This window comes from Oculina patagonica, chromosome 8, assembly GCF_052425735.1.
Source record: "Oculina patagonica isolate OP01 chromosome 8, crgOcupat, whole genome shotgun sequence".
Taxonomy (NCBI): domain Eukaryota; kingdom Metazoa; phylum Cnidaria; class Anthozoa; order Scleractinia; family Oculinidae; genus Oculina; species Oculina patagonica.
Window position 1 is genome coordinate 22,063,419 of NC_135765.1, and position 14,904 is coordinate 22,078,322.

Consider the following 14,904-nt stretch of genomic DNA (forward strand, 5'->3'; position numbering starts at 1 on the left):
TGTCACATAAGAACGAGGCTTCTGTCACATGAAAGATCGCAAACATTACGTTTTGCAGATGTTGTTTAGGCGTTGCTTTTGAGAAGATTTGCTGTGATTGTATCACAGATAAACCACGGCAAAACGAATGATTCAAACAACGGTTAATCTCGAAAAAAAATACATCACTGACAACGTATAGCGAGTTCGCCAACCGAAGAAAAACACATCTCAATTCACACGCCATGCTCGATTACACTTCGCAAAACTGTCAGTCATGTTCGCGGCAATAGGAAACGATGAAAACAAGCATTCCTTGCGTGACGCGTTGCTCGAATAATTGTTTTTTTTTTTTCAGCGATTATGGCAAACTTCCCAAAAACTTCGACATGAAAGTATTTTGCAATCTAAAATTACGCACTCTCGTCCCAGTACCTTCTCAGACCACTGCCCACATTTTAAACACAATTAAGTGCATCTAGGTGCGCCCTTTAAAACCTGTGGTTACCACTTGTTAATTACAAGTTATTTAGTTAGAGTAGCTTTCCCGTGAAATTCGTACCACTTTAACAAAACTCTTCCGCTTGTGAGAGATCTACATGTCGGTGAGAAACAGTCTTTCATAATAATACGTTTTTTACTTACTTTCTCACTTACTTACTTACTTGCTTACTTACTTACTTACTTACTTGCTTACTTACTTACTTACTTACTTACTTACTTACTTACTTACTTACCTACTTACTTACTTACTTACTTACTTACTTACTTACTTACTTACTAACTAACTAACTAACTAACTAACTAGCTAGCTAGCTAGCTAGCTAGCTAACTTACTAACTAACTAGCTAGCTAGCTAGCTAGCTAACTAATTAACTAACTCGGACGAGCAGCATAGCTCTCGAGTTCTATTTCAACTTTCCTAGCAGAAGGATTATTCTGGGCCGTTTCATTTCCTACAGTAGTAGGGTGGGGTACTACTGATACACTACATTGGGGGCGCGGTATCAAACCACGCACTGCTCTACGAACGTCTGCATTCCGTCCAAAGTTTAACAATGGATTCAATAATCCATTTACGGTGATAAAGAAACCATAGAATGGCCGCCAGGGAGGGAGATTTGCAATCTTATACCCAAATACAGAAAGAATAATCGGGAAAATAAGTGCTGGCAAGTAAGTGCAAACGAGCACTATCAGAATCAAACCAACTGTGTTTGCTAATTTCTTCTCACGCTTCAACACGGCGAGAACTTAACCGGCATGCTGAGGCATGGAGTGCATGTGGCTTCTATTTGCAATAAATATTCCAATATAAGATACAATTATGAGAAGAAAGCAAAAAATATACAAGAAAATGAGAGGAACTAATGGTACTGTATAAGGAATAAGGGAATGTTCCTTGGCGTAAAGTAGTCCTGATGTCGCCAAACTATAAAGCCAAACGGCAGATGCTTGCTTGATAACCCGTGATCGTTTGACATTGTTACGGTACCACCAGGGTTTGCTTACCGCCAGAAGCCGATCTATACTTATAATGGCCAAGTTACCGATGGTTGCCATTATACATAAAGAAGCAAACCAGGGCTCTTCTTTGCTGTCTCCAGGGCAAAGATCCTCACGCGAAAACCTTACGGTGTCTCTAATGATGGAAAACAACGCCCAGAACAAGTCAGTTATTGAAAGACTGCATAACAGCAGCAGTGAAGGATGCTGACGGGATCGCGTGCGCACCACAGCAGCGAGAACGAGGGAATTACCAATCAGCGACAGGAAGGCCACCAGCATGTTAAGAGGAATGACAATGAAGTTGGTGACGTCACGCACCGTGTGCTGTACATCTTGAGGAATGTTAGGAATGAGGCATCTTTGATAGGAAAGACTTCCTGAATGTATAGTCTCATTCACTAGGGACATCATTGCCTGAAATGACACGTGGTGTAAGTTATTGTCTTAAAGCCATTATCTTAAACAAAGTTCACTTCCGAAATGCAGTATCGTAATAGTTTCTGGTATTGCTTTTGCGCATCTAATCTTTGTACTTGCAAGACAACCAAATTCGTATTCCCACCTAAGCTTGGCACAAGGGTGGTGAGTGGGACGATGGATCCCTCCCTCAAGGATTTCGTTCATATAAGAGACAGCAAATTTAGTTTACATTAAGAAGAAAGCCTTTAGTTTTTTTACAAGGTGACACAATTTTTGTTGGCTGTGACGTGATAATCTCCACTTTGGATCCGCCACCAAAAACAAAAACAAAATTATAGTTAAAATAAGAAGAAACGAATTTTGCAATTCTACTAAAAAAAGCTGGAAAAATGAAGTATTGTGTCAAAAAGGTTTATATTTCGCCAAACCTACATGTAATTATGCGGTTGCCATAGCAATGTCAAAATCATGGACACACAGTTCACACATCAAACTTTCCGCATGACCTCGGGGAAGTGAACGTCCGATTGCTAACTCTTAATTTTCGAAAAGGTAAGGTGAGGTAACAAAGAAATCTCTAATAGAAATTTCGTGCGACTGTGTAGCGCATAAGTAGTGATTTTAAACACGATAATTTTAAATTGTAAATAATGCGTTTCAGGGGTACTGCCCTTTAGTGCAAAATTTGAAACGCCAGCTAACGTAAAGCAGCCAGAGCTAACGAATTTGAAAATTTACAAATTAAAACGCCACAAGCGCGCGCGAGTCCACGAGGTCGTAAAGTCTGATGGCGAAAAAACAGCCTTGTCTCAATCCGTTTTCTTTCCGTAGTGTCACTTTGCCCGGAACCGAGTACTGAGACAAGCATGTCGTTCGTGGTAATGTTAGGTAAGGCAAGGTAAAGTAAGGTGGTAAGGCAAGGTAGAGTAAGGTAATTTTAAATAAAGACGGCAAACAATCCCCTTAGCTATTAACAAATAATGAAAGATTTGGACAATCAGTAAGATTATGTTGACGTTTCCATCATAACAGTTATTAACCTTTTTTAAACTAGCTTATTTATGGTATTTCGCAATTACCTGGTAGTGACAACATTTAAAAATTAAAACTGATCGATCTCTTAATGGTCATGGGGCATAGAACAAAATTTTGTCGCACTTACCGGCGTATACTCCTTGACCTATCAGGACGGAGCTCTGAAAAATACGGTGATCGTCGATATTGCTTTACCAAGGACACTTGTGAAAGATCGGATGTTTCACTGATTAAGTTAAACGTTGGTGTCAAGACGAATGAGTTAAAAAGTCAAAAAAATTAGTTGAAGAGAAAAAGATCTGATCGCTAATCTATCGGTTTGATAAATGAGCTGAATGTAAGCTGCCTTGATTTAAAAATATATTCAAACTTGACAACAACTGCAACTTTCTCACAGTCTGTTCGTTTCGGTTTAGTTTACCGACAAAGTCTTTTTTCAGTTTGGCTACCGAATCATTATTAACAGAAACTACAGTCACTTCCGCAAGATCTTTGTACTTGCGATTAATTTTGCAATTGAACCAATTTTCTTTGTTCAATTGATCTTTACGTAGCTGGTAAAATTAATTTGCGGTATAAGTTGATTACGCATAATATTAAAATTCACTAGCACATTTACCTTGATCATCTTATATTATTAACCAGTAAAGTAGCCTTAGTTCAAAATTTAATTCCTTTACTTTGTTATTTTCAATGTAAATTTTACAAAATTTAATGTTATTTTCTTCGTTGCATGTCCTTAATTTTATGCGAATTAATTGATCGAATTAATTTTATTGAATGTCACTTGCCAGAACATTTATTTTAGGGAGATAATGGAGTCACTTTCATTAAACTTGCGCCGATAAACATCAACTTTGCCAACGAAGGAAAGGATTACTTTTTCCGTTCGTTTTTATTTCCAGTGGAAAACTTCAATATTAAGCATCTTGACAAGAACAGAATTTTTTTTCTTAAGATATAACATTTTACAGGGCTAAATGTATTTCCTGTCAAGCCAATTTAAAATCAATTAACGCAATTAAATGTATCTTCACAGTACCGCCTTTAATCACAGCTGTTTCTCCATTATCATGCTTTCCATTTGATACACGACTTTCCCGAATGCACACAAAATATACGAAACGAACATCTCGCGTTTATAAGCGGGTGAAATAAGTTATCGAATTTCCAAGAAAAAAAATTGCCAGGGAAGTTTCCTGGCAATTTTTCCTTGGAAATTCGATAAATTGTTTCATCCGCTTATAATTAATAAACACGAGATCGCTTGCGGAAAAAGGAAAATTAAAAAAGTCAAACCATTAAGACATGGCTTGTATTCAAAATTACAAAAGAGGAAAATATCTTTTTTTATTTGCATTACACCTGTTTGCTACTGCAATTCGTTTCTGGTTCGTTACTATAAAAATTAGCAACGTTTCAAACTTCTCCTGTATTTACCCACATTGACCGCAGAGGGCCTGTGGAATTTTGACGGAATTCACGGGGAATTATTTCTAGTTTGTTTGCGGATATTTTGGTTTATTTAGCAAAAGGTGCCTCCCAGGATCCGTGCCTGAAAGCCGACGTTAGACAAAATTTTGGATTTTTCCCGCTATGGTAAAGAATAGGCGGCTACCTCGATATCTCTCATCAGCAATGATATTTACCGCACCACTATCGTTTAAGCCTGTTTCCGTAGTGTAGTGGTTATCACGTCCGCTTTACACGCGGAAGGTCGCAGGTTCGAAACCTGCCGGAAACAAATATTTTTGCGATGACTATTTGTTGCTTGTAATTATGTTGCTATTGTATTTGTTTGCATTGTTTGTTTGTGCGTGTGTGTGTGTGTGTGTTTTTTTCGCAGAAACGTATATTAAAGAAAAGGGCTTCTCTACTCTGAATTTATCTGGTACGTCGAGATAGAAAATAAGAAGTTGCATTGAGCCGAGTATAAACTTATTATATTTTTATCCTTTATCTATTTCATTACATGGATGCCAACAAAACCCTTCATGGGTGCGAAGTGAGATGCTACAATTCGCGGTGGTTTCTGCATGTAATTGCATAACAAAATAATGTCCCTTATTAAACTTTGTGTTTTCCCGCGCAAATATCTTAGTACCCAGGTTTTGCGCTCCCGTTACTGGAGCGACGTCATGAAGTGGCGACACATAGTAACCATGGAAATTGTCGTAATAACTTATAGGATTGTAAAGTTCCATATCTTTTGTTGAGCGTTTGTTGTAGCACAGAGCAAATATGGAAGTTCTATCCATCGTTGCTCTTTGTCAAAGGGCAAACACTTCCACTGAAGAGCTCAGTGACTTGTCTGAAGATTATATCAGTTGGGCGATGAAGAGACAGGAAGACTGACGGAGTGAGTGTTGGAGATCTTTTGTTCACTAACAATCATGAGCCACTCGACGCTTCACATGGGGCGCAGATCATGGTCCGAGAGGGGGTGTTCACTTTTGTTTTTCTTTGTCTCTTTGTCGGCAAAATATGGGGACGTAAATACTATGTTTCAAAAGCGCGAACGTTTTTTTCATTCCGCTTATAAGCCCTCCCGGATATAAGCCCCTCCGTTTATAAGCCCACCCAAAACCCCTTACGAAGTTGTATAAGCCCAGGGCTTATAACCGGAATTCTACGGTATACCAGTTTGATACATTTATAAAATTTGCCGTTTTGTGAGGACATGCAATTGAGGACAAGTTTAAGCACATTGAAATAAAATAAAACAGAATTGTAAATACATCGGTAGCCTGATTATTATTAAGATCCATCTGATCTAAACTTTAAATGTCACTAAATTTTCGTGGCCTCTGTCCACCTTCATCAGAATGAAATGAGTTCGTTAAACATAAGCACGCGCTATTTAGCATGGTTGAATACGCCATCGAAGTGTAAGCGCGCGGAAGGGGTTTTATTTCGTTAACGCGTTGGAATCCACCGTTGAGTTCCAAGACTCTAAAAATAGTCTCTTGGTGTAAATTGTAACTCCTCGTTCAAGGATCGTGGCACTTGGGTGGATGTCATGCTCGGTTGCTTCCGCGTGTTCTCGCTGAATCTCCGTTACAAGCGTGGCCCCGGGATCCAGTAAGGCCTACTTCCTCCAATGTAGAATTATAATATTTGTCCCATTTTAAGTAATTAACTCAAATTGTTTTAATTCACTCGTATGCAAAGAAAAAGAGCACGCGAAAACTTGTTTTATATTTATGACGAATATTACGTACCGAGTCGAAATTTTATCAACAAACGGCCTCGTTCGCCGGCTCTGAAGAGAGTTTACTGAACACAATCCAGTATCATTATATGAAGGTGTTTTGTGTCGTTAGTTATGCTGTGGAAATCTATTTCATAGATTTGCACAACATAAGCCACGATACATAGCAGCCTCAACTCCAAGCGCTATTGCATTTATCTGTTGAAACCGCGAAAGGCGGCAAATGGAGCTGCTTTTGGGGGGGGGGGGTGGGAAGGAAGCGTGAACGCGTCGCAGGATTTTTTTTTTTGCTTTTTTTTTTCCCCAACGGACATGTACACAGAGTTTGGGAAGAGTGGGAACGTATGTGCAAAGAAAGCGTCGTCTTGCCCGCTAGCCGATGACGTTGGGTAGAAATCGACCCCTGCCTAAGAAACGTAAAGCATAGGACGGAGAAAAAAGGAAAGCGGGAAAAAGAAACGAGGACGGAAAAGGGTGATAGATTCTCTCTTTTTCCTCCATCGCAGCCTTTTTTTGCACTATTCTCTATCAATAAGGCAAGGTAAAGAAACGCATGCCACACGGTCTACATTGCAGGAAATCGTTTATTTTTCGGAAAATTAACGGTTTTTTTCGACGTTTTTGCTTGTTTACAAGCTAAAATGGTAGAATAGGGGTTAGTAGACAAAATTTGGATCCACATATTTGTAAACTCTCAAGGGACTTTTTTAATTTCTCAAGGGACTGTTTTAATTTCTCAAGGGATTACTTTCCGCTGTGGGTGATCACTTGCGATTTCGTGGAAAAAACGTGACTTGTCACATTTACAAACGTTATATAACAATTTTAAAAGTGACATGTCAGCTTTCTTATCTCAACGCACGTGTGTCTGAAAGGCGATCTATAAAAAGCGTCGCACAAACAATGGATTGCGTAACTAAAACACGAATAAATAATCACTAGCACTTACATCGCGTTGAGAGCAATGTTGCATGAATCGGCTTTACAACATGCGATAGTATCTACGCAGTTCGAGTGGAATTTCAGTCAAAGACAGCAAAATTCTTTCGTATTTCATCTTCAAATATAATTCGAAAGCATTCACTGTATATGTGGCTTTTGTTTAATCCTGGGTCTTGATATCCGACCCTCGCCGAGCCTAGACAAAACGCAGCTTGAGTGTAACGATTTGTTTACGCAATGTTTTCTCCGACAGTAGTCGGAAATATCCGTATTTTTTTTTCGTGCTTTTTCATGGAGCAATCGTAACGATACGGCCTTGAACACATTGAACGGCGGTCTACCTATAACAATTCAAATATAGTGTCGCAAAAACAAAGCGTCGAACGCATATTTTGCTGTTTCATTTGCTAATTTCGCTGCCGTAATCGACTGCCTCGAAAGGTCCTTGCAGTTTTAAAGTATAGAATTGTCAGATCTCGCTGCAATTTGCACTGTTTATTTGTGTAATGTTAAGGAATATGTGTATAAATACCCGGCGCGAACGAGCCATTTTTGACAAAATTATATGGCTGCATTTCCTCCGCGAAGATAGGAAATTGTTAAATTAAACTACAAAGAAACTGTAATGATAAGTTCGAAGAACAATAGGATAAACCTTCGACTCATACTTCATGCAAAAACGTCGATATCTCGAAGAGACTTTGATTTTGGCTTGAATCCACTCGAATATTGCGTTGGTACCGATAGCAGCAAAACCTAGACTGTTCACAGCCCTCTATTTTTTCGATCGAATGAGCGCGGGGAAAGAACGGCGAGAGAACTGGACGCCAGCGCAAAACGGAAGGCGTGAGGTGCGGGGCGCTCCCGTCCCCTCCGCCGATTCTCTCGCTTTTTTGCGTTGAAAAATAGAGAGGCTGTGGACAGTCTAGCAAGACCTTCCCAGAAAAATTTCTGCTCCTATTACATTTTAGCTTCCACCTTTCTGTTTCTTTTTAATTCCTGGCATGCGTGTCCTGTAGTCCAGTCCCTGAACTCTCTCTTCCGCGCGCCCTTTATAGGGGCTGAACCCAGGCGCGCGAAAAGAGAGTCCAGGATAACTTGCATGCGCATGCGCCAGTTTTTCCCCCAAAATTGGGGGAAAAACCATATTTGGCAGCACTTTTGAAACGCGCGCGCGCGGATGACGAGTTCAATTACGCGACCGTGTACTAAAGCAGGATCACTGGAATAACTTTAAAAAGGCCTAGCTTTACAGTCAGTGTCTACTTAAAGCTAACGGCCAAAACACAAATCGCTATCCGTCAATTATTCCTTGTATTTTGTAGCTGTTTATTGAATTAGTTTTGGAAGCAATTGAGCAAAAATTTTTTCTTGCATTTATCCGCGCGCTTGGTCGCGTAGTTGAATTCGTCATTTGAGCGAGCATTTTTAACCTAGCCCGCGCGTTCCAAGCAATAGCCCTTTTTACAGTTCCCGGCGCCATATTGGAATAGTAACCGCGCAGACATGATAGCGAGGCTACCGGTGACCCGTGGCTGAGCGTGAAGAGAGATTACAGTGAGGATTCGGCAATTAGCCCGTGTTTTTTCGCGTTTTTCGGAACATAAGCGAAAGTTTTGATTCTAATAATACTCCTTCGTCATCTTCTAAGATGAATGGAAAATATTGGGCCGCTTTTGGCTGTAAAAAAGGCTAGTAAGCTTCTCAGGGGCTATCAGTTGTTTTCGCTGCGTAACAAAACACAAGGAGATCCAGTGAAGAAATCGCATCCATGGTGTAATCTGATAAGACGCCAGCATAAGCATGGTGAGGACAATTTTCTTCGTCTTTAAAGCAATTTTTCTTCGTACTAATCATTACTAAAAAGGAAATATACACAGCTCTCCTGAGCAAGTCGTTGAGATCAGAAAGAAAGGTTTTTAACATGCAATGTTTACAAAACTTTTGTTTACTTGCTTTTAATCACTGAAGTGGTGTCCGGTCGTTTCGAGACAAAGTCTTTTCGAGACAAGTCGTTTCGAGACAAGTCGAGGTCGATTCGAGACAAATGTGAAGTCGATTCGAGACAGACTGACACACATGTAAAGTCGATTCGAGACAAACTGAAATTGTTTCGATATAAAAGTAAACTCGAGAAAAGATCAGTATATTAGTTTGCGATTCGCCGAAGCGACTCGATCGATCGACGTAAATAATTTCCAGTGCTCCCGCGAAGTCCTTCCGATACCCAGCCCTCCTCCGCAATGAGAACACACAAACGAGACCAAGTTTATGTTTATTTACAAAAGAGATTTGTATCAATATATTTATGAGACTTACTCTATAACTCCACAATAGTTATCAAGAAATACAAATACGATCAATAAAGTTGTGTAACTCGGTGGTGCACCGGACCTCTGAGGAAAAGAAGTTAAAGCGCATCCAAAGAAAGAAGTTTAGAGAGCTCCAGACCAAGATATTCAAGTTGTGGAACGAGTTCGACTCTGGTACGCGAAGTGCGAGAAAACTACTGAAGGCCTGTTCATACCTCAACGGTCCACGAGCATCATAAAACGATCCATCTGTGCAAGACAAAAAACGGCTCCCGCGGGAGCACTGGGTATTATTTACGTCGATCGATCGAGTCGCTTATTCGCAAACTGAAACACTAAAATATACTGATCTTTTTGGGGGTTTACTTCTAAATCGAAGCAATTTCAGTTTGTCTCGAATCGACTTTACATGTGTCTCAGTTTGTCTCGAAACGACTTTACATGTGTCTCGAATCGACCTCGACTTGTCTCGAAACGACTTGTCTCGAAAAGACTTTGTCTCGAAACGACCGTAAACCACTGAAGTTGATGTTTAATAATACTTTACATTACACAATGCCCAATTCTTGAAAGTTTTCAGTAAAATAGTTATCCCAAATCAGGAATTATTCTCAATTTTGCAGACTTCTTTTTTATTTTATTTCTGAGTGTGGTAGTTTATTTTATATTGGTTAGAGCTGCTTTTAGGTGAAGTTATAAGCTTGGTTTAAATAAAGTTTTAATATTATCTCATAGGTAAAGAGAAATCCCTGCAACATAGATTGTGAAACATTCTAAAAGGAGTCTGCCAGTTGAAAGAAGCTCAGAAAATCATCTATTCAAGTCAAGAAATGAAAAATAACACAAGCAGAGGGCAATTTTTTAAGAATAAAAAATGTTTTCATAGTTGAAATGACTGCATCAGCTACTAAGTTTTGAAATAAATCATTTGCAGTGTTGAATCAAGGTGTTTCAAAAAGCCATTTAACAGTTCCTGTTACTATAAAAAAGTATTACCAACCCAAACACTATGGTAAGGATTATTATTATGAGATGCACAAAATGTGGACCATGTATAACTGGCAATAATGCTTGCAAGTCTTTAGTTATATTTACAAAAATTGCCTGAGGGAATGATAAAATCATTGCTATACTTTACATGTCCAGGAACAACTGTATTTGTTCTTTGTCCTTGCCTTATTCTGGCCTTAATGAGCCGGTCTTAATGTTTTTGTAACGCCAAAGCTACAACGCAGCGGCTGATGAACGTGTAAATTACAGTCATTTTCTTCGCTATTTAAATCTACTGAATGAAATATTCTGCTAGGTTCTGCTTAATAGAAAACATTCGATCTTGCTTGACATGTGATTCCGCGCGAACGTACGCAATAAACTATGTAGTAGTGTTTAACTCGCGCAAATCTCACTTTTAAAGAGAGACTTTAACTTCTACACAGAGCTTACTATGCTGTACCATAACTGGTCATAACTTTAAAATGGTTGGGTATTCAATCGACTAACGATTCAAACGATTCAAACCTTTTGTTCAAACGACATGTGTTATGTGTGCAAGATTAACTTTGACATCAGTCAATCCCGACCAACTAATTGCTTAGATTACAATCCCTCTTTAACCCCGATACAATCTGTTGCCGCGGCTAAATTTAAAAAAAGTTGTCTACACAAAGATAAGAACAATGCTTACCGATCGAACAACTGATATTTACATCGTCCTCTCTTTCAGCAACATTTTTACCATATCTGCTATATTCCACGACTGTAATCTCTATAAATACAGTTGTTACAGTAAATATCCTGTTGAAACATCCACCATTCTCCTACGCTTGGTAAACAGAAATGATTTTCAACTACTTTCCAAAACTCTCAAGATAAAATAATAGATATCAAATGAAAGCACGCTATTCTTTAAATTGGCAACGTGAAGCTGTTATTCTGGTACATCTCACAATTGCACAAATTAAAACTTTACAAGCGACCACAAGACAAGACACTCCAAAGAGATTTTAGAGCTTCATGTTAAAAACTGCTTTTCTCGCTCAATTTAAGTTGCGGTATACTAGCGTTATATGCACAACAACGACAACGAAAAATTTACAGGCAGGTCCATCTAATGACATCTTGTTGATTATTAGACACTTCTGCTTTTCAGATCCGTTCTAAAACTCATCAATATAATTTCTCTCTTTCGGTTAGTACATTGTATTATGTGTTTGTAATAACCTGGTGTATTTCATTCTTCTTCTACGCGTTTTCTGCTTGAGTTACAATTAATTTCATTGATTTTCAGTACAATCTTGTCGGCAAAGGTTAGAATGTTATTTTAAGAACGTAAAACTTGTCTGTATTTTTCTTGATAACTGCTGGCTGCAGCTCAAATATATCCAAAATTGAAAAGCGTACAGCTAATTTAAAGAAAAAAATGCGTCACATCTACGTATACGTGTATTCCTCTTAAGAGCTTCATTCATGCACTGAAAAGGCTGTTGTTGTCGTCTATAAAAGTTGTGACGTCCATTGTAGCGTGGAATTCACAGCAGGATATATGAAGCTACATGTAGTGCCTCTTGACTCAGGTCAATCTTCGGGTCAAAAAAATAAAAAAGCAATGTATGTTTTGCGCTTTAGATTGACATTTCTGCTCTTCAATCCTAAGAAAACTCATCAAATATAATTTCCCTCTTTCGGTCATACATTGAGTTCTACCTTTACCTCAGAGCCGAGTGTAAACGAGGCTTTGCAAATCGAAAGTGTAAATGTTTCTCTCGATGAATCAGAACCGCCTGAAAAAAGAAAGGCAAAAAAGTACGACTCCAGACTGGCAGAGTTCTTTTATTGAAATGTAGGAAAAAGTATGGAACAGCACAACGCTAGATTTGAACAAACAAACGCCACAGTTGACATTTTTAAAGATTTGGCATCAAAATAATTGTCTTTATCTAATCGTTTATCTTCTGTTATTAAATTGTTGTTATTCATGCCACAAAGGTCACCCCTTTCAATACAAAGTTGTGCAAAAGTCACGTAGCAATCATAGTCTTTTTTAGGATCATGATGCTCGTTTTTTGTTCAACCTTTTTCAACGCAATTCTCCAACGAACTTTCAACATGCCAAATGCTCGTTCCACTACAGATCGTAGCGCACCGAACTTTAGGTTTTAAACTTTCGCTGCTCCTGAGTCAGGCGTCCTCTGTCCGGGTAGGGTTTCACTAGCCAGTTCGTTAGCGGATAGGCACTGTTGCCAGCTAAAAGGGGCCTTATTTCTGTTCCATTTTTATTGCCTGTTAGACCACTTAAAATTTGCTCGTTTGCTGCAAGTTCAGAAAAAAACGTCATCTCTTTTTTATAGCGTGCCTGTATTTTTACATAATAAGCCCTTTACAATAAATACTCCTAACTTACTGTTTGATAAACCAGCGCTTTAGTTGCGACCTTTGTAAAGAAACAATTATTCTTTGATAACATTTGTTTTGTGATCGGATGCCGCCGGAATTTCATAACATGGCGGGAAAATTCCGCGGCCTCACAAAGCAAATGTTGACATGGCGGGAAAAATATTGACATGGCGGGAAAATATCCCCCTGTACAATCATCTCGTGTCGTCATGACAACGTCGTCATGACGACACGAGACAAAAAGGGCTATTGACGCCACATTTCTCGCTTCCGATTGGTTCGTTTTGAGCATGCGCATGCAAGTTATCCTGGACTCTCTCTTTGTGCGCCTGGGTTCAACCCCTATAACGGGCGCGCGGAAGAGAGAGTTCAGGGACTGGACTAGCGTGTCCTGTAGAACGAGAAATATTCTCAGTAATTTTGAAACGAGTCTTCTCACACAATCATCCCAACATCCACAAAAAGTATTTCATCAGATTTAGATCTCGTTAAGTAGCTACTAGCCAGCGAACGCAGACGTATTTCCGGCTGTCGTTTCTCTTCGGCGGAGAGAAACGACAGCCGGAAGTAAGTCTACGTTCACAGGCTACCGTATTTATTCGATTAAGCGCCCTGGTCGCTTATTAAATTTTTGGACCTTGAGAGTGGGCGCTAATTCGAGGCTGGGCGCTTATTAAATCTTCGCCATTTTCAGCAATTAGTATGTTTACTTTACAACAAAACAATTAATAATAACATAACGCAAAGATGTACCAAAGCAGAATTTTAACTGTTCATTGAAAGTTTCTGTAAAATACTAAGGAAACTCGGTCTTCGGGTAGCTCCCTAACAGTACAATGAATTTTAGAGATTCTAAGCCAGAGAATAAATAATAATCAATACTCCAATTGCGCACTTCATTTTTTTGCGGGATGGGGGTGGGCGCTTATTCGAGGCTGGGCGCTTATTAACTTTTCTTACCTTCAGGGTGGGCGCTTATTCGAGGTTGGGCACTTAATCGAATAAATGCGGTAAGTAGCAGCAGTCTGGAGTTGATGAGGTTGGTTGATGCTGTCCAAGAGAGTGGCATCGGAGAAAATCCAAAAAAAAAAAATAAGAAGAATACGCGCGAGGTTGAGGTTTTCGGTGGGGAGAGTCCGCTGTACGAAGTGGATCTCTCTTCTTTTGCGCCTGGACTCACCCATCCTCGGAGACCCAGGGGCAGTTAGTGGGGCAAGGGAAACGCGAAAAAGCGGGTAAAAAATAGTGCGAAACTGCCAGTTACATAAATCAGCATATAAAAGTTCTATTGACTGAAAGTGCCCCTGGGGAAAGATTCTTACCAGACCAGTTCAAAAAGCTCTCTGAATACTGCCTCGTGATTGGGCAGAAAAATCTTTTGTTTTCCCTTTGTATTATTCTGCCCAATCGGCGAACAGCTTGACTGCGGTCCTTTTGTTGTGTTCTCATGCAAACGAAGTATGTACACAAAGCCAGTTCGCTCGCTATATCTGTCTTGCTTTTTAGCGGAGAATTTGCTCGGGAAGGAAAAGTTTCGGCTAGTGCCTCCCCTGGTCGAAAACGTCGAAAGTTTGACGGCCATGCCCGCGGAGAAACGGCGGATTCTTCAGATTGTGGTCGATCGCAGGAATCGTAACACTTGAATGCTGCTTGCGAGCTATTAAAGTTTGTGTGCGATATGCAGCTTGTTGCACTGCTATAAAAATGGATGTTTTTCAGATCTTTTACGGAAAGATTGATGACAGTTTGAGGCGAAACTTTTCCAAACAAGAGTATATTTTTCACGAACAAACCAGGCAGATGTGTCAAGCGGCCGATCGCGACTAGCTGCGCGTGCAAAGCGTGCAGCAGCGATTCTAGCACTGGCTTTTGTGTACAAAAGGACCGAAGTCAAGCTGGTCGTCGATTGGGCAGAATAATACAAAGGGAAAACAAAAGATTTTTCTGCCCAATCACGAGGCAGTATTCAGAGAGCTTTTTGAACTGGTCTGGTAAGAATCTTTCCCCAGGGGCACTTTCAGTCAATAGAACTTTTATATGCTGATTTATGTAACTGGCAGTTTCGCACTATTTTTTACCCGCTTTTTCGCGTTTCCCTTGCCC

General features: G+C 39.7%; 1 long non-coding RNA gene and 1 other non-coding gene across 2 annotated transcripts; both read left to right on the plus strand.

Moving 5' to 3' along the window:
• The first annotated feature begins 4,614 nt into the window (after positions 1 to 4,614).
• Trnav-uac (transfer RNA valine (anticodon UAC)) lies at positions 4,615 to 4,687 on the plus strand. The gene has a single exon. It is a non-coding gene; the product is annotated as a tRNA-Val (tRNA).
• A 3,860-nt stretch (positions 4,688 to 8,547) lies between these two features.
• Positions 8,548 to 10,349, plus strand: LOC144663262 (uncharacterized). The gene is made up of 2 exons (XR_013572590.1): positions 8,548 to 8,902; positions 10,144 to 10,349. It is a non-coding gene; the product is annotated as an uncharacterized LOC144663262 (long non-coding RNA).
• Positions 10,350 to 14,904: the final 4,555 nt, after the last annotated feature.